The sequence below is a fragment of the Poecile atricapillus genome, chromosome 1, assembly GCF_030490865.1.
Source record: "Poecile atricapillus isolate bPoeAtr1 chromosome 1, bPoeAtr1.hap1, whole genome shotgun sequence".
NCBI lineage: Eukaryota > Metazoa > Chordata > Aves > Passeriformes > Paridae > Poecile > Poecile atricapillus.
The window spans coordinates 87,353,755-87,374,823 of NC_081249.1; the positions used below are offsets into that span (position 1 = coordinate 87,353,755).

Below are 21,069 nucleotides of genomic sequence, written 5' to 3' on the forward strand. Positions count from 1 at the left end.
CAAAACATTAAAAGCTGATTCCTCATGTCACTTTACAGCCACAACACTGAGACCTTAGAAAGTGGCAAAACGGAGATCTAAATATCCATGTTTTCTTGATAACGAAGCACTTACAAAGTTTCCATTTAACTGATTCCCCTTTTTTCTAATGTACATGCTTCAGTTTATCAGCCTTAATTTGTGCAGCTACATCTGCTTGTGGAATCATGTCAAAGTGAATTACTAAAATGATTCCACTTACTGATAGTCTTCTGAGATAAGACAGACCATGGGTCTGAGCAACACAGAATAGGCAAGACAGGAGCCCTCCCTTCATCTTCACTTCAAAGCAAAAAGGAACACTTCAGGTAAGACAAGTTCATTTGAATTCATTCATGCATCTGTGGTGAGGGGGTGGGAACTTCTTAATCTGACATTGCCAACAAAGAAAACATGTACGTAGGCCTAGAGGCAAAGGTAGGGATTGAATTTAAATGTCTTTCTACTTCTATATCTAGACCCAAGGATCTTTATTTCCTTGAGAATTGCTTTAGCCTTTGGTGCAATGGTTTCCCAGTGACCTTTTCTTCCCCATTACCTAGCTCATTTTTGTCTTGCTTCTTTGCCATCTTGGATCAGATGAAGGAGTTAAAGATCTTGTGTGGATACAGCAAAGAATAACAAATAATTCAGACAGGTGAGAACACCCTCAAACTTTCTTGAGAGCTGTAGAAGGGGCACGAAGAACACATGCTGAGCCTTCAAGAAGCTGCCAGGAATTCATGCTGTTTCACTAATCCTGCAAGCAGTGTTTACATCAAAACCAAGCAGGAAAGCAGCAGACAACTAACTTGTGTGCTTATAATGAAGCAGCAAGATCAGGGCTACTCTCTATGAGGGAAGGCTAGCCAGAAGCTTAGGTTGATCACAGCTCTGTCCATAACCTTACAGACCCATCCTCTTGGACACCAGATCCAGATCTACACTGGAAGCCATGTTTGCCTGCATTTAAACATGCTGGTTCAGCAAATGAGCCACAAAAGTACTAGTGTTCATTCTGTGGAAAACTAATATAGCATCTTTAGAGAAAAGCACCTCTCTCATATTCCTCAGGTGCAAAATACAGTAATAATGATGGAGAATATCTCTTTCTGTCAAAAAGAGAAGCAGACTTTGATTTTTAACACCCTTAATTTCCCCACAGCACTCAGCTCTGTTGCCATGTTATGATTTCATCTGAAATTGGTGGCTGGGACCAAAGCCACAGACCTGCTATTACAGTAGAGGGGGTACATCCTGTGAATTACACTGGAAAATGTCCTTTTCTAGATACCTCAAATGGAGCTACTCAAAGCTGTTCTCAGAAGCTGCATGTAGCCTTCAGGTTTCCTGGTAAGATGTCATGGATTCAAGTACACAGAATCACAGAATTAACAAGGTTGGAAAAGACCTTTGAGATTGTCGAGTTCAACCTATGGCCTAACAACACCTTATCAACTAAACCATGGCACCACATTTTTATTTTAAACACCTCCAGGGACAGTGACTCCACCAACTCCCTGGGCAGCCCATTCCAAATTTGAACTGCTCTTTCTGTGAAATACGTTTTTCTAATGCCTAGTCTAAACTTCCCCTGGTGCAGCTTAAGACTGTGGTCTCTTGTCCTCTCACTGGTTGCCTGGGAGAAGATGCTGATGAGGTGCAACTCCTCCTGTCCCTCACTGTATGGACAACATCAGAGTGCCCCTCCATTAGATTCGGTAGAAGCTAAAACACAGGTCTAACAGATTACTTTCCTAAACTTACTGGCATAATTGAGAAGAGACCTGGAGATAAATGCAGTTTCCTTGGTACAAAGTGTATCTACAGTATCAGCCACTCAACTTCTCAGTTTCACAGTGATCCTCAATCTCTTCCCTAAATGATCAGGTTCACACAAATCTCCCATGTATGTTTTATTTTTTTCCTGTGCACATTTTACCTTTTTTCCAAGGTAGACACCAAATGATGAGACTTGATTTCACATATTTATTTTTCATTTTGACTTGAAATATAGACCTATAGAAATATAGGGCATAAAACTGCTCTGCTTCTGCAACAGGTAAAGAACACAACATGATGCTGTTTCTTTTAGAGTGAACAACCAACCAACAATAACACCACTACCAAATGTGTCAAATGTGTTCTCATTGTCTGCTGACTTCCTGTGCCGCTTGTCTTTCAGGAAGTGGTTGTTTATTCCCAAAGTTTAAGTTATTTAAAGATCGGCATAAATTCTGGAATGAAGATCCTTCAGTCCTTGTGAATAAGGGGATTTGCTGCATTAGAGCTAGAGCATCCAGTAGATGGACCCTTCTTGGAGACTGGAACCAAAGAACCAAAAGAAGTTCTCTCCGCAGATCACTTTATCTCTTGGTGCATTGCAAGACATATTTCCTTCATTGCTTGCTTTAAGGTAAACACACAGCAATGTTTGTGTACTTCTGCACATAAATAAAGGATGAACAGGGAGCTGCTGCACATGCTTCTCTTCTGGGAGGCAGAGAAACAAACATGCAGCAATTGACAGTTGTGTTCCTGACAGCATTGCTACCAGGATGCTTCGAGTCTGTTGAACTAAGCAGTTTATAAAAATCCACTTAGGACACGATGGAAGGTACAAGAGAGTATATTTGGACATCCCCTTGAACTGAGAAGTGTGACAACAGCAGCAGTACCAGAGAAGGAAATGAAAATACACAGGGGACCTAGGAATGTGAAACAGATCTTCCCTCTGCAAAAACTTCTATGCTAAAGCCTTGAGTTGCTCTTCATGCACTGTAAAATACAGTTCCTGTTGGGAGGCCCATGTCCACAACTGCACTGCTCTGCTTCTGTAGGCATCTCTGCCCCAGTTCTAGGCTGTTCCACCAGCACATAACACTTCACTTAGTGGTCCATGCCAGAACCTTCTCCAGCTCTATTAAGACAACTCAAGAGAGTCTTCTGCTGGAGGCAGTGCTTAAAGTTGACTTTGTTAAGTTTTTGCTGCACTTCTACTGACACCCAGAGGAAGGCAGGTGGGGACTTTCTATATGATGTCAGAAGGTCTCCCTTATGGCCCTGTCTCTCATAGCACCACAGATAAGAATCATTAAGATTGGAAAGGACCTTCAAGAGTTGTGCCATAAACCCAGGACTGCTGTGTCCACATGGAAGTTTTGAATACTTCCATGAATGGTGACCTCACCACTTCTCTGAGCAACCTGCTCCAATGCTTGAACATCCTTTCAGTGAATAAGTATTTCCTAATATCCAGTCTAAACCCCACCTGGCACAGTTTGATGCTGCATCCTCTCATCCTATCACTTGTTACCTGGGAGTAGAGAGACCGACCCACACCAGTCAACTCCTGCTGTGACCGACTGAGGAGCACTCGGAGAGCATTCAGAGAGCATTCAGAGAGGTTGCTAGCTTTCCCCCTGTGCTAGAAGCCAAAAGCAACATTGACAGCCGTGGTGGGTTTTGGACCACCGAGCATCTCAACCCGGGTTTGCCGTCTGCAGCAGCAGTCAGGGCTGCGCTCCGGGCCGCCTGCGGGCACGGGCACCAGCCCTGCCTCCCTGAGCCCGGAGGGGACGTCGAGCCGCGGGTCCCTCGGGGCAGGGGGCAACCGAGGGGGGCTGCGGTGCCCCCCGCTCCGGGGCATCCCTCCAGCTCCGGGAGGGTGCGCCGGGGGATGCTCCTGGCGCCCACCCCAGGGGCTTCCCGGAGGGAAGGCAGAGGGAGCGGGGCGGGCTTCGGGCAGAGCTCCGCCGAAGGGGCTCCGGATGGGGCGGGTGGGGTGCTCCGGAGGAGAGGGCCGACAGCGCTGCCTCCCTCCATCCCTCCCTTCCCTCCTCCGCGGGGCTGGAGCCTCCCCTGGGCAGCGCCCCCAGCTCCTCCCCGCTCGGTAACGCCGGTCCGAGCCCCTCCTCCCGTTTCCGCTGGCAGGAGCTGGGGCCGTGTCCTGCCCTACCTCCGCCGCTCCCCCAGCTCTCGGCCCCATCCGGCCCGGCCCAGGGACGCGCGGGTGAGACCCGGCGCCGCGGGGGGCGAGGGCCGGCGGGGACCTGCGGGCCCTGGGAGAGGGGAGGTGGCAGGAGCGGGGCGGGCTGGGGCGGGGGTGCCGGGGGCTGCCCGGGCCGGGGGTCGCGGGATGCCGGCCCGGCCGCTGGAGATGCTGGGGAGCGGAGGGGTCCCGGCGGGATGGGGGTGCGGGTGGCTCGTAGGGGTGAGGAGCGCTTGCTGGAAACAATAACCCCCCACCCCCTCCGGTGCCTGTGTGATTTTTGCGGAAACAGGAAAGTTAGTTCAGAGGGATGAGACGAGCCCAGCGGCGTCTGCGTACGCGGTCCCGCTCTCGGCCGGGGACCCCACGGTGCCCATCCCGCACGGGAGCGGATGGCTTCGACTAGGGATAGATTTGTCCCCAAAGAAAGGGAAAACAGCCCCGGGACAGCGCTGCTGGCAGGCGGGGGCTGCCTCTGCTGTGGCCTTGCGCACCCCCGAGGTGCAGCGGGCGTGAGGGGAGGCTGCGCCCGGCCGGGATGGGAGCGAGCCCGCCCTGGGCTGACAGCTCCGCTCGGCAGCCGCCCGCGGTTCCTGCCTTCCCATTTCTTATGTAAAACTTGACTCCAGCGTGGCCTTTTCCTCTTCCTGAGCTTTTGGAAACTTTCCTTGCTGAATCTTGGGATATCCGGCTGTCACCGTGCTTCTGGTGGGAGCTCTGTGAGGTCTGCCTCTCCGGAAGGCCTTCAGCTCCAGGGATTTCTGATGGGCACGGGGAGGACCTGTGGTATGGAGATGCTGTGTTAAGGGAAAACTTAGACTACAAGGGTGAGCTGCGTTTCTCTGCTTAATTCTTTTATCAGCTCTCTTGGTCTGTGCTTTTACTCTGTATAGTTCTGTGGTTTCAAGCACAGGAATGGGGGCACCTGATTGCATTGAACTTACTTTTAGACTTGGGCATAAGTCACCTGGGATATGCCTGGGTAAAAGTTAAATATTCTCTAGAACAGCCATGAGAGTCATATCACACACTTTATTTGGGCTCTTGGCCCATTCCTAGACGGGCCTAAACATTGCCTGTGGAAGCCAAAATTTAACATGTTCCTGTCGGAAAGTTGTTAGTAACAGGTGCCACAAATTGTTTTAATGGTTTGTTTGTTAACCTGGTCCTTTGTAGCCAGGGTGTGTAATTGCAAAGGATAGCAGCTGCTGAAGTGTGCATTCATATGAGTTGTGTTGGCATGGAACGTGGGACCAAAGTTAGCACTCAATAACTTTGAGAATGTCAAAAGATAAATTATCAATGTGATGTTGAGATCACCAAGGAAAAAAATCAATCCTTGAAGTTTTATGTCCTTTGCTTCCATTTTGCTTTTTTCCTGAGCTCCAAGTATAAAAACTGATGAAGCTAATATAGCTTCTGCCTCCAGATCTTTCCCTTTCATATTTTTAGACCTGTGATGATCAAATTGCAAATCCTACAGAAAATACCTTTTCTATAATGGGGCTGTAAGACTTGTGGCAAACTTGGTTTTGGGTATCTGCACTTTCTTTAAACGTAATTCTCATTAATAAAGCTGCATAAGAAGACCTTGGGGTCAGAACATAACAAATGGAATGTAATTTGCATTATTCAGGCAAAGCTCTGAGGTTAGAATGGCTCTGTTCATCTCTGTTGAGCAGGAGAGAGGGTTAACTCTGAATGTCAGTGTTACCTTAGCTATTTTGGTTATTTTAGCAGAAAGTAGCTATCAGATGCATATCCCACAGTCTTTGCTTTCTGTGCTATTTTAAGTTATTTTCTTCCAAAGCATGCCAAACCTCAGCCTGTCAATGAGGGTATTTCCATCACAACTGTATATTTTTAGTGTTTAACCCCTGTCTCCCCAAACACACAAACTAAAAAAACTGCAATAGAAAAGTGAAACACAGCAAAAGCACAGATTAAAATAGCAAACCAACACTGAGGCAGCAGCACTGACTGGAGGAGTTACTTTCACATTTGTGTCACAAGTGAAACTAGCAAGAGAATCCAAGGCTTTGTCTTGGTATTACTCTGAGAGAGCTGGAGCAAAAGTGACTGCTTATTTTAGAAGTAGTATATTAATATTCCTGAGGTAGTTGGGTTTTACAATTGAAAACCCATCTTAGTTTTCTCTTTTATCATGGTTCTGGTTTGTGCTGTTTGCAAGTGACTGATGCTCCATTAGTTTTGTGTTGAATGTCACTAGATTTATTGATGCATGACAAAAAGAGATGAGAATGCTTTAAAGAAGCTGAGCATGAGCCAGTGTTGTGCCCTGGAAGTGAAGGCAGCTGACAGTACTCAGAACTACTTTAATAAGACTGCAGCCAGAACCCAAGGAAGTGATTATCTCAGGTCAGGGTCTGCATCAGCACAGTCAAGGACCAGGACTCACACACGTGGCTGGAGGCAGGGCACAGCTACAACACAGGCTGGGCAGGCACTGAGGGCCACAGGCAGAGCTAAAATGGGGTCCCTGGTGCCGTGAGCAGAGCTATGAGAGGCTGTGAGAGCATTTAAAGGCCTTTCAGTGCTCCCAGAGCCTGGTACAGTATGAGGATCATTTGCTGAGGGAACTTATTCAGCCTGGAGAAAACTTTGATGGGGCCTGTAGAGACCTTCTGGTACTTTAGAGGAGGTTCTCAAGAAGACAGAGCTTCGCTTTGGTATATGATGACTGCATGAGGGACATCAAAGGAAAGCTGGAATGAGGTTCGAGATTGCTGTCACTCCCAGCAATGAGGACAGTCAGATGCTAGAACAAGTTGCCCAGAGGGGTTGTGCAACGTATGGCCTCCCAGGTTTTCAAGGCCAAAGCAGATAAAGTCCTATTGGGACCTCATAGCTGGCCCTGTGTAAGGTAGAGAATGATGGAACCCCCACAGGCCTGCTCCAACATGAATTCTCTGATCCTGAGATCAAGCAGCCATTTGGTCTCAGAAGGAAAGAGGTGTATAAAACAATGGCAATACTTTTAAATACCCCAGATGAAGAAATTAAGGAAGGTTTTAGGATGATGTGTTGCTAAGATGCTAAAAGAAATTAAATTTAAAACTTTCCTCACTATGCTGGCAGATTATGCTGGGAGGATATGTGTGTGGGTAGGGGAATGGTTTGTATTTGTAAACTCACTTTCCTTTAGTGATGCTCAAAGTACAAAGTGCCTTTTGGGTGTAACATCACTTCAAGATGCATTCTGGAATAGATCAAACCATGTTCTTTCAAATTTTATGTAGGAAGTGTGATGACAATAAAGCACGGTGCTGAGCTTGGGGAAAGAAAGTGTACGAGCAGGGAAAAGCTCTTATCTGTGGGTTGTCTTCTTTGATTCTCTAGAAAATAGAATAAATGTGCCAGGACCATTTCCTGATCATTTCCCCATTTGTGCTGTGGCTGTTAACAGACTTTAGGATTGAATCAATCCTGGTGAAGCCATCTTAGCAATACCCAGAGAATGTGAGTGGATCAGAAATAGATATTTATCTTTTCCTCTCTACATGGCAGTGAAATTGTGGAAAAGTAGGGATGTGCTCAGGAAGTGCCATCACTTTGCTCAGTGCAATACATGTTAGCATTTAATTTTGAGAAGTACTTGCTGGGAAGATACAAACTTTTATATATTTTACTCAGGTGTTAACGAGATACTTTATTGGAGACTGCAGGCATCACTAGTGCACTCTGCACTTCGTCTCTCCTGATATCCTAAAACTGACTTCCAGAGGCTGTTTCTGCTGCTCCTTGTAGCCTCTCTCAATGAAACATGCATTGCTGAATGTCAGTGCTGTGTTTTCTGGGAAGAAAAACCATCAAATCTGTCGTGTGGGTCACTTTCTGTGGTTCATTGACATGTTTTCTGCGGTTCATTGACATGTTTTCTGCAGTGTGTTTGTCATGAGGTTGGACTGTGTCCTCCAGTGAAAGATGCTGGATGCTTTCCTCATTGCACAGGTGTTTCTGGGAAGGTGATGTCTCTGTGTTAATTCAGCACTGTTGCTTGCATGTCTTTCAAGCCCTGCCTCACCTTTTCCTCTGTGTTCTGATGATGTTCCAAGCACTTGCATTTATTGCTGTCAAAAAATAAACCTTGAGGGTTAGAGTTTGTGAAATGAGGCATGATCCTTGGGCAAAGCCCAGCTGCTGCAAGGTGTTACTGTCTGCAAGCCCAGTAAATACGGAAGCATCTGACTGTGCTTCACATGGATGAAAGAACAGATAGGAAATGTGGGATCCTGAGTAAGTAATGAACTGTGTTTCAATGCCAGTGAGATGTATTAGTCTATTAGACTGCCTGTTGAGGAGAGGTGAAAAAATTCTATTGTTGAAAAGCTTTTAAAATCAAGAGTATAAAACAGGCATGTTGTGGGGATAGCTCCGGGCAGATGGGGCAGACTAAATCATAAACATAGGCTCCAATAAGCCTTTAAGTGGACAAAGGTATTAATTAAGCTTAGCATTTCTTTACAGTGATGTGAATATGATGTTGTAATATTATGATAACACTGAAGTAGTAACATAAATTTAAATGATTTGAAGTTTGTATTAATCTTTGTTTTGAAAGGTTATAACAGGAAAACTTATTAAAGTTATTTTGAAAGCACTTTTCCCTTTTGCTTCCAGAGTTCTTCTTTCTAATGCGAACTCTGTCATGCTGTTCTAACGCCCAATATTTCTGAAGGTGGAAGTGACTAATAGCTGGTGTTTATTTCCACAATCCCTGTTGTAAGTGCAAAAGGGGAAGCAAATTGCATTAACTAGTGAAAAGCTGATGATGTTTTTGAGACTGAGTCACTGTATGTCTCTAGAATCAGCTGAACTGTGTTAAGTGGGCTTTAGTTTCTACTCTGATATTGCCCAACAGAGCTGCCTTCACCCTGGGCCATCCTCGGTGATCTACAAGTGCTTGGATTGTCTGTGTAAGCTCACGGTGAGGGTATGATGGAATATATCAACCTCACGCAGGCACAGGACCACAGGAGCTGCGTTATCCATGTCTGGCGTGTCTGGGCAGGAGGCAGGGCTGGACTGGAGAAGGAGCTCAGGGGGGAGTGGGTAGGAAGGCGGGAGCCTTGAGAAGGCACTAGGCTAAGGGAGAGGAAGTCTGCAGCCCTCCCCTGGGAGGAAGGGCTGAAAAGGAAGGATGAGGTGGTACACTGAACAGAAAGTTGAAATGTCACACCCTGACAGCAGGTTTGAAGGAGACTTAGCTCAAAATTTTGAGACTCTGTGCTAGGGAACAGGGATCAGTCCAAATCCTGGAGAGCAGAGGGCTCTGTCAACTCTCCTATGTTTGGTGTTCTTTAATCTCACTCTTAATTAAATTCGTTTCACCTGAAGGATTGAGTGAGACAAAGCTTGAAGTTGAAGGAATCCTGGGTTTAGAACATTGGTGAGAAGTACCCAAGTGACTTGTCTTGTGCAATTGGGTAGTCAGTGGTGTCTCCTCAAGTGCTTTATGGCAGAATGCTTAGAATCACATTTATGGTGATTGCAGCTGTACTCCAAACTCATGTTGAGCACAGGCAAGAAGAATTTTTGTTTTCCTTTGCACATTTCTAAAGGTTAAATAATTCAAGAATGCTGTTGAAAGCATACTTTGCTTTCTGTTTCTCTACTGCTGTTTTATACCCACAATTCTGCATACAGTTCAGTGTAAGGTGGTTCTGCCCAGGATGTTCATCCAGCTTTATTTTAAACAGTTCCTTAATTTTGTAAATATATACTTATCCCAAAATCAGCTTTGCATTCCGTTTTATTTTAAGACTGTAACCATATGTGAATGAAAGTTGTTACCTGACTTTGTTTGAAGAAAGTGCAGCTGAAGTCATGAAGGATTGAAACCAATGTTCTGGTATGTTGTTTCCGCTGGAGCACAGTCTGCACAATATTGTTTATATGTATTTATATACATGTAGACAAAATACCATTAGGGGAATGGGATAATGATTCTGGCAGTAGAAGAGACCTGTACTAACATGCAGATGGGAGTGTGTCTCCTTGTAAAATAAAAACCTAAATGGCTGGTCTAAAAGCATGTAAAGGAAACCTTCCAAGTATAAATTAAGTGATTTTCTTTCATACGTCAGAGCTTTTGGATCTCTCTAGTGCTGCTGTGCTGTCTCACAAAGTTTTGCCAAGAAACAGTGTCTCTCAGTGTTAGAGAAGCTCTCGCTGATCTGTTTCCCAGCAGTGGAGGAAGCAGCAGGACTGGCAAGACTTTGCATTCATAGAACCTGGTGAGAGGAATGACGTGGACAGCAACAGAGGCATCCATAGGGAGGATATAAATAGCACCTAATGCTGAGCTATTGGGTGCCATCAAAGAGGAAGAGCAAGGGGGAAGAACTGCAACTCTGGGAAAATGTGCAATATATTCCCCTCACACCTACTCAGGATGGAAAATAACTAAATCCTACACATCAAAACTTTCCATGTTTCATGTGGGATGACTCAGGGCAGTATTTCAGGTGAATATGGTCAGAGATTAGGATATAAAAGCCATGGTAAAAGTAATTGCTGGGACCAGTGGAGGAAGAGACTTCATTGAGAACAGGAGCTTTTTGGATGTGTGCTCTATTCTAGTTATATAGAAGGCAAAGTAAAAAGGACCATGAAGTAGAGAAGGGATTTTCTAGGGAGAACCAGGAGGAGGAAATTAGAACAGAGTCTTAAGTTCCCACAACAATGCAAATTCATCTGGATGGCTTTCAGTTTTCCAAGTTCCATGTTGAAGCACCATTTTCCTGGTGAATGGTCACCACAAAGTACCTCCCAATATTTATATAAGAAACTCTCTCCTTTTCATTGTTTTTCTTCAAATAATTTCATAAGATAACTTTCTTAAAGCAGTCTGTTTGCCCTGAAAAATCCATTATCAGTTGCCTACTCTCCACGGACACCCAAACAATCTCTAGTGCATCTTGCTTTTTTTTATGAAAACAAAAAGCCCTAGCTGTGTTTCATCATAGCTTGGTTTTCACAGCTATTTAGTCTTTATCTTTGGTTCTTCCTTCTTATTCTGTTCTCCATCAGTTCCTCTTTGAAGAGGTGAGAAAGTTCATTCTATGATATGAACTGAACAGTTTTGTTATCTTTAGTCCATTTCTTCCTTGCTGTTTCTACATTAAACCACACAAAGGAAACAAAATTGGTCCCAGTCATTTAGGTATGTAGGTGTTTTTTTCTGAATTTTTTTAAAGAGCTTTTTAAAGAGAACTGTTGCTTCATTTAGGAGTCTCTATCTTTCTCCCTGCTTTAGCAAGTACTATTTAGTTTTTCTGTTTTTAAAATTTGAAAGTAATTTATCAAAAATCTTCTTAAGGCACTTGTTTGTTTTGAAGGTGCTAAGTCATCCCCCTCCTTTACTTTTAAAAGATACTGAGATACAAAGATGTTAATTGCTTCATGTTCTTCTTAAGTCTTTAGTAGAAAATCACTACCAGGCTATTTCTGCTTGCATCACTGGACAGCCCAGTTGCTGTTTCAAAGATCTGCAAGCGGTTAGAGCTGTAGGTTTTAATTTTATTAATAAAATGCACTCATACTTCAGTCCAAAATATCCCCATGGCAAACTTGAAGCTGTCTAGGACAACCAAAGTAGGTACTTACCTGTGGTGACTACATTGATCAAAAGCACCTATTTACAAAAGCAAACAGACTTTGCTTGCCCTTGGGCCATGGTTTGAGAAACTGAAAGACAAGAATGCTTTATTTTGGAAGTGGAGGTGTGGTGATGTACCTAATGTTGCTAGGAGATAAGTGCCAACCACTCACTGAGCTTTCTAGAAGAGAAAAGATCAGCATTTTCTTCTTCTTCGAGGTTTTGTTAGGGCTCATGTTATAGGACTTCTGCTTTGGAAGGCAGACCTGTCTTCTTACTATCTTCTGCTGTGAACTATAGACGGAACAGGTTGTCTGGCTGCTGGGCACAGTTCCCTATTCCTGTAGGAAACATAGTGAAAGATTGAGGTTTTTGAAGGATTTGCAGAGTGGCTGTTTCTTGCATCATAGTTTTTGCAACAATTTTGTACTTACCCAAGCCATGTAGTGAATCTGTGGGGGGCAAAGCTGAGCTCTTCAGTTGCATCTGCCCATGAATTTTCATCTCACCAGTTCTACTCTGTTAGAAGAGTCTTGTTTCTTTGATTTTATTATTAATGTTTACCTTGGCCAACAACAAGACCTCTTTAACAGTTTTCTTGCAAGCATTTAATTTTCCTTTCTTAATTTTACTGTGTAGAGCTGGCTTGTCAAGCCAGTCAGCGTACCTCTGACATGGCTAGGACTGTTACCTGTTTTACAGTGCTCCTCTCAGACTGCTGCTGCTTTTGCTACAGTTCATGCTGTGTTCATAACTAGCTTACATCAATGGTGAAGAAAGTTCGTCTATCAGTCTAGCTGACACCATGTTGTGTATGACAGCAGTTTGATTAACTAGCCAACATCTATTCAATGGAACTGTGGGAAGCTTGGCTAATTTAACTCTTGTTTAAAAAAAAAAAAAAGTTTTATTATTTATTATTTATTGCTTAGCTACCTAGACTTCAATGTGAGTACTTCAGTGGCTGAAATTGTTGTCATCTGTGCCACTGAGGAGCTAGGTTAGGTTGGGTGGATGCCTACAAGTGCTTGCTAGGGACACTGATATCGGTAATGAGTTCATACAGCATTAGTTCACTGTAACAAAGGTGTATAGAAGTGATGTGTATGACCTCTTGAAGTGTCCATGTGCTGAAGCAGGCAAGTGAGCAGACTGAAATCAACGGCAATGTTTCGTTGTCTTACTTGATTCAGTGAAGAAGGCAAAGTGAAAACATTAATTTAAAAATCAACAACAATGGAATAATGGAAACATTTTCATTGACCATGTTTGGTGAATAGTCACAATTAAAAAAAAATACAATTAATCTGTACTTCTTTTTTTTGTTTGCAGCTGCATTGCCCACATTGGTGCGCTTTTAAACAGTGGAGATGACACTGTTCCATGTCTTTCCTCCATGTGGTTGAAGGAAATCCTAGTCTCACTTTGCTAATTGTAGCATCCTTCTAAGATTGGGGTGGTGCTGTAACAGGCTGGAAAGCTCCAGTATGAGCTGGAGGAGGTCGGCTGCTTTTGGTGGTGTGGTTTTGACTTCAGCAGTTGTCCTTGAAGCAAAGGACTCTTTATTGTACTAGAAGCAAAGGTGACATCAGTCAGAAAGCAAGGCTACTGGATGAGTTCATCAGGAAGGGTCTTGCTTAATTTCTAGTTTGGTTGCTGTAAACAGGTCATCGGGAGTTGTAGTGATAATGGGGGATCTAAGTGCCAAGGGATAGAAGCACTGGATTTCTCTAAATAGTATTTCTGATTTAATAGACACACAGCTTTTGCTTTCACCCTTGTTTTCCCTTTAGTTTCTTTAAGTCTGTTTTAATATTTTGCCTATTGCTATTATTTAAACTTGAGTCCAGATTAAATCAGTATATTATGCCCTGGTGACCAGTGTTAAGACTTACTCCTTTTGTTCAGAAGCAAATGGAATTTGATATACCTTTTCCTGTTTGGTTTTTTTTTAAATCTCCCTAAATCTCTCCTTTTTGTCCTCCTAAGCTAATTATATTTGTGATGGGAAGTGGGTCCAAAAGACAAAAAAAATTAATTTTTTTCTTCTTTCCAGGTTTGGTCTGTGACTTTCCCCTTGGTGTACATCCAGTTACCTCAGTAAGTAAGATCTCTGTGAAAAATTCTTGAAATCATTAAGCCTTATTTTTAATACTGCTTATATTGACATTAAGGGAAGATGAGTTGGTCCAAGACTGAGCCCTTACAAAACCTTTTTGTAATCTGTTATTTTCTTGACACAAATGCTGAGAGAGTCCAGAGTACCATGGTTGTTGTTGGGATTGTCTCCAAGTGGTGCCGTAAGTACCAAAGGAAATGTAACAGCGGAGGATAATAATCCTCTTCATTATATGCAAATATTCATCTTCCTCTGTTTTCTACCTGTCTCACCTGTGACATTTGTACGGAAAGGAAGCAGGGAAGAATGAAACAAGGTTCCTACTGAGAGCACTTTTCATTAGTCCATCTAAGTTTTATCCTTTTGTGCAAGAGTAGTTTTATAAATAGGCTTAGAAAAGTAAGTTCCTCCAACTCATTTTGGAGGAACCCAGGGCTGCCCTGGGGTTAGGTGTCTTAGTACAGCTCCATTTGTATTTTTTTTGTATTCTTGCATTCCCTGTGTTCTTCGGGGATTTAGCCTTGCCCAGGAGTGAGTGGAAGATGTGACACTGCTTACCTTTCATTAAGTTTCTGATACAGTAGAAGAAGCAACTTCTGCTCCTTTAGGGAAAACAAGGTGATCCACCTTTCTCCTGAATGCCGTGTGTTCTGCCAAAGACTGCAAAGAGTGCAGTTTGATAAATCCAAGCAGTGAGAGCAACAGAGAGCTAATAGTCCACTCTTGTACTTGACTTGCCAAGAACTGTTTCATACTTCTGTGCTGCTGTGTAAAACTTGTCATGACAGCTGCAGGCAAAGAACATCTACTGTTGTACATTTTGGGATGAGTGATGAGAGATTATGGTCTGTGAAGGGAAAGAATCTCATTGCAACTGGGAAAAGCTAAGAACATGTTAGGTGAGGCTATGAAAAAGGAATGCTGGAGCTTTCCTTTACTCTTGTGTAAATCATCATTAGAGGTGGTGCTGCTCAACGGCCCAGTCTTGGGGATACTGCAAAGATGCATTGACTTAGGGATGCTGTTTATTTAAAAGAGAACTGGAAAATATCCTGAGAGAGTTTTCAATGTCAAAGCAATAGTCCTGTTGTCCAACTGCTGTTGAAAATTTCACTTGTAGGACTTAAGTGTTTCCAAGAGAAAAATCAGTGATAGAGGTATACAACTAGCTTAAAATCTGTACATTTGATATTGGACATGGTTGTGGTTGAACTCCAGGCAACAGCCAAGCCCCACACAGCTACTTGCTCACCCCCCACCAACAGGGCTGGGGAGAGAACTGTAAGGGTAAAAGCTGGAGAGCTCATGGGTTAAGCCGCAAGCACAAGCAAAGCAAGGAATTAAATCACTGCTTCCCATGGGCAGGCAGGTGTTCAGCCATCTCCAGGGGAGCAGGGACCATCACACGTAATGGTGACTTGGGAAGACAAAAGCCATCTCTCCAATCTTCCTGTCTTCGTTCTTCTCCTTCTTTCTTCACTTAATACACTGAACATGATGTTATATGATATGAAATATCCTTTTGGTCAGTTGGGGTCAGCTGTTCCAGCTGTGTCTCTTCCCACTTTCCCACATACTTCCAATTTCCTTGCTGTGGCTATACAAGAAGCAGAAAAGGCCTTGGCTCTGTGCAAACCCTGCTCACCACCGCCAAAACCATCTCTATAGTATCAATTCTCTGTTCAGCACAAATCCAAAACACAGCCCTGTGCCAGCCACTGTGAAGAAAACTAACCCCAAAACCCCAAACCAGCACAGATGTGAATAGCTTTCTGATATTTCTGTTGCAAGACAAAGAATAAAAAGATAGGTGGGGGGGTGTTAGGCATTGACACAGGTAACATCTGTATTTGTAGTAGATGAGACACAGTGTTACAGTTTGTAAGATAAAGAACCTATGAAATTTCATGCTGTAGAATTTAAGATTGTTATAAAGAGTATTGGCTTGGTCATAAAATGTCTCTCTGCAAGGCTGCTGTGTATTTACATCTTGCAGTGATTTTTCTGATTACCTTTTGCATGTGTGCCATGCTCTGAATCACACAGAATGGTGGTTTGTTGATTACTGTGTCCTGGGAGAGCTGGGTGATGGAGTACACTGGGGAAAAGATAGCTGGGGAAGGCAGAAATGGTTGTTATTTTCTTTCTGTTCGTTCTTGTGCCTCTTGAAATGATTGCTGTGTTGTGAGCTCTTTCATCTTGTTTCCACACCTTGAAAATTTGATACTGCAGAAATTAATGTAACATCATCTGTAATGTTTAAGCCGCCTCATGTTATGAAAGTGAGAATTCCCACAGCAATGTTAACTCTGTCCCCAGAAGAGAAAGGAAATCAAGTGAGTGTCTTAAGTTACACCATTGTGTAGCACTGGGCACTAGGATGTGCAGTTTGGCAAATATTTACATTTCAGATCTGGTCCAAGTCCATGGCAGTAACAAAATATCATGTGTTAATTATGCTAAATGATCATATTACACTGGTAAATGGGAATAGGCTTGATTCCCAGAATGCTGATCTGTGATTCACATCATCAAGGAGTACAAAAGAATTCACATCCCTTAGAGAGGGAAGATAAATAGGATATTTTGAACATTTTTCTTGCATGCATGGTAATATGCAATTTTCCCCTTTTCCATTATATTTCTGAAACCTGTTTCACAGCAAATTGAAAAATTAGTATCCCATCTCAAATGGAGGTTTAGAAATTACCCCACCTTCTTTACCTTGCTTATCAGTGTTAGCTACTGGATTTCAGATATTTTATATTAATTTGAGGATTTTCCCTTCAAAGTGGTCCATTTCTGCAAAGATAGGACCTGAAAGTGCTGAGCAGAATGGGAAACATGCTTTTTGCTTTCTATGAAACATATTCATGTGTATTAAAACGCTTGCCAGACTTGAATTTCTAGAATCTGAACAACAAATTCTTGTTAAAATAAAGGGATTGAATGCCTTGCTGATGTGTGGTATTGAAGTTGAGTGAAATGCTGCTACTCATCACTCAAAATTAAATACAGTGTATTACAAAAGCTATTGGAGGAAACTTCTCAGTAGAGAACTTAGACCCAGACTGAATAGTGAAGACAGTCTTCAGCTATATCTTAAAACCAGCACATGCTGTGGGGATTTTTAAATGTCTGGAAAACACTGTTGTGTAATGAAATCAAAAATGGCATGTGAGATGCTTTGTGATGGTTTGTTTTTGGCAGGCAGCCATTCTAGATAAGATGGACATCTTAACATATAGGATGTGTTGACTAATGGGTTTTAAATGCTTAAGGTGCCGTTGTATGGGAACAAGTTGTCACTGTGCCTTACCCATTTGGTGAGGTCTCCTAGGGTGATCCTGGGTACCTCATTGGGACAGGGCTGTTCTTCATTTGTGTAGTTTATTTTGGACCATGAGCAGGGTCATTGCTCTCAAGCTCTTCATACTGTGCCCAGCAGAGTGAGGCACAGAGGGCAGGACCTGGGACCTACTGAACAAATACAGGCTGTACAATTTAGTACAATTTAATCCAAAATGAGATCGGGCAAGCAGGGTGAGAAAGAGAAATATGAGAAGAGGTTTTGTTAACTTACACTGGCTGTCTTACAGTCATAGAAATAACTTGATGACCCCATATTTGTAAAATGTTTGAAACGTGCTCAGATTTTCCACAGTTGGGCCAACATGTTGTTCATGTCTGATTTGAATGACTACTTGGCATCAGTCTCTGTTTTTTGTCATAAGAAGAACTTGCCTAATTAAATGGATAATGCTAGACTACATCTTCAGGAACATTATTAGAAGTTCTGCTAAGGTAGCCTGAGGAAAAGAAAGTTAATGTGGGCAGTGGTCTTGGGATTGGCATTTGGCCAGGTTAGGGTAATTCCATTTTCAGTCTGTTTTAAGCTGGATTTTGAAGCCTTGAGGCAAAATTGTAAATGATCCTGTCCTGTAAGTTACTAAGTAATATGATACAGCTAAACTTTAATATGCCATAAAGTTAAATCTCCATGTATGAGAGCACCCCACTGGCAAAAGATAAATTAGTTATGGGGAAGGGAGAATCATTTGTCCCAGAGGTGCTATTGAGTTAATCGCTGGTTCTTCTCAGGTTGCTTGAACCTGGAATATTTGTCCCCATCATTAATTAACATGTTTTATTATTATTTCTGCTCCCTTGGAATATCAGATTTGTGGCATTCTCCCATGGGTGGATTTTTATTTAAGTTTTTGAATATGGAGAAAGATTTTCACTTGAGTATTTGATCACACATATAACCAAATCTCCTTGTGAATGATAGGGTGAGGCTGTCTCTTGTTTGTCCTGTGAGAGAAGGCGTGGAGGAATGTGTTGGAACACAATTTTCTGCTCTTACTTAGCTTATTGTCCCTATTGCCTGTCACCAGGCTCCCACAGAGCTGTGATCCACAGCTGCCTTCCACAGAGCAGTTCTTGGGCATGGCAGTCCCTGAAAGAAACTGCAGGGTCCATCTCTCTGGGCTGAGCTGGTTCATAGTACCTGTTTCGTTGTGTGCAACGTGTTGTCTGCTTCCCTGTGATGGAATAAAAAAGCCTCATTTTAAATAGTGATATGTACATATTCCTGTGGTAGCCTACTGGACAGCTGTGAAATAAACTAAGTTTCTTAAAGTAGAAATTTTTGTTTTTACTGTTATCAAACCGTAAGCATTTTCTGCAGAGTCTCTGTATACTCAATTCAAATCCACTTTGATTTCTGATTTATTGGCTGCTGTATTTAAATTGTTGACCCAACTATTAATTTCTGCTTGGTATATATCATACTTATGCAGCTGGGCTTCAGAGTGGCTGTGAATGGTTAGGAGTATTTGTGTTAAGGAACCAAGGAACCGATCTTACCAGAGCAGCAAAGCTTTTGATTGTTAGTGGATTTTTTCTTGCTTTTTTCTTCTTTTGCATAAAATTATTGCTCTTGTAATCCCTGAACAGTTTCTTTCAGTGTAGGAGAGAAATCTGTGGCTTCATAGGTGGGAATTTCGGGAGCTGCATTACTTTCCTTGCTAGTAGCCTGGAATCTGCCCCATCATTTACAAAGGGATACTGCTGTCACTCAGCAGAAGCATTTGTAGTATCACGGAGGTTAGAGATACCAGTGAGGAAAAAACATTACACTTTCCAGCCAGCCCTCTGCAAAGCCAACATAAAATTTCTTCCTACTAATGTGTTTCTTGGCACTTTGGTTCAGCTGCTGCGGATTTTCCAGCAGCTGAGTGCCCCTCAGTCATGTAGGTTTCCCCCAGCATAGGCACAGAAGTGTATTCCTGATACACTTGATACTTCTTTTGCAGTGTATCATTATCGATTGTAGAAGTCATTGCCAAGGTTTTTTCCAAGCCCATTTTCCAAGCCAAGTTCAGTGTTTCTGAAAAAAGAGTTGGGAATCCATGTATCAACAGTAGCTGTTAATCCTGTTTTTTTATTCCCTTTTGTCAAGCTAATTTATCACTCTCCTGCTTTGTGTTCCTGCCTTGGCAGTACTGTGAGGCTGTCAGCTCGTGCTCAGCCCTGTGCTGTTCCTGACTGAACTGTGCTACTCAGCTGCTTTATCTTCGCCATCCTGCCAGTTCTTTCTCTGCCTGCCTCTGTATTGCCCTCAGGCTGACATGGAGATTAATTGACCTAGTATCGTAGGATGTTTCCTCTTTTGAAGTCCTCTCTCCAGCAATGTTTAAGAAGGAAAAAGGGGGGAGTTAGGAAACAAATAGTTGGCTAGCTAGGATTTGGTGTGCAACATCTGAGGACAGCTAACAGAAAGCAGCATTATGAATGGGAAAACTATGGCATAAATGCACTATTGCTATACAGAGCACAAGATGTGAGAGATGGAAGGCCTTTTTCCACAGTTTGCCCTCAGTAGTGGATTTCAGAGGCTCATGCACAGATCTCCAGAAGTAACTCATCAGGAAACTTATTTTTCTAAATGGTCTGTGTCAAGCAAATCCCAGAACCTTACCTGATTCAATTATTTGATTGAATTGAGAGTTGGTAAAACCTATTTGGGCCTTGATAAGGTATTCAGTAACAAAGACAGGCGATAAAGTCAGATGGAAATTGAAAGACACACAAACCGACAAGAGCCTGTCACATGGACTGGGAGGAGATGAAGCTGCAGACATTTTGAAGTGGCCTATTTGATGCTATGCAAGATGGGTAAAATTTGAACCCAGGGTTGCTGGCGTTTGGCCCGTCTTTGTGTGTTTATTTTTGCCTTCAGTTCCAGGGGAGCACATTAGGTCAGACTTGACTGTACATTGCTAGCAGTGCTGAGAGTGACGGGAGATGCTGTAGGCATGGAGAGTGAGCCATGCATGACTAAGAACAGAAATGGAATTCAGTGCCTGTGACTCTGAGCAGGACAGATAACACAGATTTATGTGGTGCAGTTGCAAAAGCAGAGACTCTTCCTTACAGAAAAATTATTAGAAAAATTATTTTGAATTTGGGAAGAAAGTAAGCATAGAGCACAATTATGCTTTGCAAAGGGCTCTGTCTCTGAAATGAACGTGTCAACAGAGTGTTGACAGTGTAGTTATTTTGGATTGTTCTCAGCCTAAACAAGCTGAAAGGTGATGGATTTGTCACATAAAACTGCTGAAAATAGGTACATTAATTCCAATTACTCAGCAGAATTCATATCATAATGAGTATCTTTTTGTCAAAATAATTTCTGTAATCTTTTAAAAGTGTTCCTGCAATTTAAGGTGAAAACAAGAAAACAAGGTAGTTTTAGATGTCATGGTTTGATTTTAAAATGTGTTTTCCTTTTTAAAAGCATATTTAAAAAATCTAATGTCTACAATTAGTTTATCTTGTCTCAAGGGATTTAGTTAGCCTAAATAGTGTTTATGGATCTAATTTATCTTTAAGTGTCGTATGCTTCTTTGACAGCATTGCCTGCTTGTTTCTTATGTGCTTTGTGCACATCAAAAAGAATATAGAGTCAGGAAGAAGTCAATGAAGGCTGCGTGTTGTGATGTGTATGTTTTGTTCACTGTGTCAGGAAAACCCACAAACGGTTTATGTCCAAAAAGGAGCAGGGGAGTCCTTCAGCTTTATTTGAATAAAGGGAGAGCCCACTGGGGCACCCACCTGCGGGGTTTTCTCTCTCGAGATTTCGGAGGGCGCAGCCTCTGATCCCAAGCTGCCGCCCGCATGTTGCCCTCTTCCTTTCCCCACTGCTGAGGCACTGGGAAGGTGCAGCCTTCCCAAACAGCCTAGCACATATTCCCCCCTTGAACCTACTGTTCTCCCCCAGAAGTTCAGGCTTCTGCAGACTCTTTTTTGTTTCAG

At 42.8% G+C, this 21,069-nt stretch overlaps 1 protein-coding gene across 5 annotated transcripts in view; it reads left to right on the forward strand.

Annotated features, from left to right (window-relative positions):
* The first annotated feature begins 3,931 nt into the window (after positions 1–3,931).
* The window catches only part of TSPAN9 (tetraspanin 9), a 167,920-nt gene continuing 150,782 nt past the window's right edge, over positions 3,932–21,069 (forward strand). For 3 of the 5 annotated variants that reach the window (XM_058843992.1, XM_058843983.1, XM_058844001.1), the window contains exons 1-2: positions 3,932–4,030; positions 13,687–13,730. The gene's annotated coding sequence lies outside the window, so the exon portion shown is untranslated. The remainder of the gene's footprint in view (positions 4,031–13,686; positions 13,731–21,069) is intronic. The other 2 variants (XM_058843964.1, XM_058843975.1) reach the window with 2 other exon arrangements.